This window comes from Octopus bimaculoides, chromosome 6, assembly GCF_001194135.2.
Source record: "Octopus bimaculoides isolate UCB-OBI-ISO-001 chromosome 6, ASM119413v2, whole genome shotgun sequence".
Classification (NCBI taxonomy): domain Eukaryota; kingdom Metazoa; phylum Mollusca; class Cephalopoda; order Octopoda; family Octopodidae; genus Octopus; species Octopus bimaculoides.
In genome coordinates this window covers 13,074,232-13,076,491 of record NC_068986.1, presented here as the reverse complement: position 1 = coordinate 13,076,491, position 2,260 = coordinate 13,074,232, and the positions used below count along the sequence as shown (strand labels likewise).

Here is a 2,260-nt window from a genome sequence, read left to right as displayed (position 1 = left end):
GAGAGAGAGAGAGAGAGAAGGAGAGCTGGGTGAGAGTAAAGTACAAACATGCATTATGCAAAGAACTGCTAGCAGATCGATCCATCCATCCATCCATCCATCCATACATCCATCCATCAACATGTGCGCGCGCGCGCGTGTATTAAGTGTTCAAATTAATATATTACAGCTGGTGCCGTTGCGCGTTTTTATATACAGTACATTGTTATATACATCGGTTTCTACATACATACATACATACATACATACATACATACATACATACATACATATTATATGCGTGTGGGTGCGTAAAAGTTAAACATATATATTCTACACTTTCCACGTTGTTTCTGTCAATCTTCCACAGTTTTTAATCTTATCGTCTGCTTAAATCAAAATTAATCAACTAAGTAAAACACCCCTTCCTTTCTTTCTCTCTCTCTCTCTCTCTCTCTCTCTCTCTCTCATAGTCACACACACTCATACACATTTCCCCTCTTTTTTTCTCACACGCTATATTTCCGTTTCTCATCTTTCTCTTTCTCCTCTTATTCACTCACTCGTTCTTCTTCCATTTTTGGCTCTCTATCTGTTTTCTCTCTCTTCCCCCCCTCTCTCTCTCTCTCTATCTATCTATCTCCATTTTTCTCTTATTATACAATGTCAGCACTTACTGGCATACTCTGTCTATTTCTTTCCTTTCCCGTCAGTCAGTCTCTCTTTCTCTCTTTCCTCTTATCTCTCTTCTCTCTCTTTCTCACTCGTTCTTCTCCCATCACACTCTCTATCCGTCTATTTCTCTCCCTCTCTCCCCTGTCTCTCTCTACTATATTTACACTTATTGACATACTCTTTACTAGAAAATGTCTCCTAATTCAGTGAAAAACAAATCTTTTTCCTTCTTCGTTCACACAACGCGATTATCTCCCTCTATCGCACAGACTTCACCATCTCGTCTTTACGTATTAACAACATATTAACTTCAACGAAGATCTGAGAGAACTGAGATACAATAAAATTAAATTATCTCTGGAATCTATTCCAGCTCAATCACAGAGAGATGGGATAGATCCTATCTTTGTACAAATACTCAGCGTCTGTGAGAGCTGGTAATCCAGTACTTCATCTCTCTCTTTCTATCTCTTTCTCTCACTTTTTCTTTCTATTTCACTGCATGTAGACACACAGCACACAGTCTTAACAACGTAGATCTTAATTCATAATTAATATGAATATTTGAGAACTTTAGTGGAAAATACCTCACTAAAACTAATTACAATGTACCCTGTAGAGTACGTTTGCATCTTGTTACTTAAAATTCCCTAAATCAATCACTCGCATCGGTGGTTCAGTGGTAGAATGCTCGCCTGCCACGCGGGCGGCCCGGGTTCGATTCCCGGCCGATGCACATCGCATTTTTTTTTTTTTTTGTTTAAATATATATTTTGGGTGGGTGTCCAATGGAAAATTTTTGTTCTTAGTAGTCTGGACTACTTACTGCTTCCAATTATGGTTTCCAAATAATATCAAACTAACAGTGGAGCTTAAACATTCCAATGCGGCTCGGGTTCGATTCCCGGCCGATGTTCTTAGTAGTCTGGACTACTGCTTCCAATTATGGTTTGAACATAATATCAGACTAACAGTGGAGCTTAAACATTTGAACGCAGCCATAAGCAAAAGACAGATAGATTGCTTCAGTGCCACAGACGGCCTCCTAGGAAACGCTAAAAGAACTGAGGGTCTACAAACTAGAGCGAAAATGTGAAAGATGTGCAGTGGCACAAACACGCGCGCACACACCCACACACACATACACACAAACACACACACACACAGAGGGTACATGGCCTAGTGGTGTTGTGAGCGAGATCATAGTTTCAGTTCTTGGACCGGGTGGTGCGTTGTATTCTTGAGCAAAACACTTCATCTCACCTTGCCCTACGATCACGTGTCGACACCTGACACGTGGTACACCGTGCACCTGTTCGGCTAACGTCGATTTGATGGAGAGAGGAATCTAATGAGCGGCACGAACGTTTGATCATTATAAACGAATTATTTGTGCAGGATGTTCAGCAAGATATTGCAGTACCGTCCCTCTCGGACCAAAAGAGACAACCATCATATCTCATATATGCGTTCGCGCGCGCGTTTGTACGTGTTCTTTCTTTATTGGTAAGGAATCTTGAAATAAAACTGAACAATGATATACATACATACATACATACATAAGCATATATATATATATATATATATATATATATATATATATATA

The 2,260-nt window shown here is 39.7% G+C and overlaps 1 non-coding gene across 1 annotated transcript; it reads left to right on the top strand.

The window, feature by feature from the left end:
• Positions 1-1,319: 1,319 nt before the first annotated feature.
• Positions 1,320-1,390, top strand: Trnag-gcc (transfer RNA glycine (anticodon GCC)). Its single transcript has one exon. It is a non-coding gene; the product is annotated as a tRNA-Gly (tRNA).
• Positions 1,391-2,260: the final 870 nt, after the last annotated feature.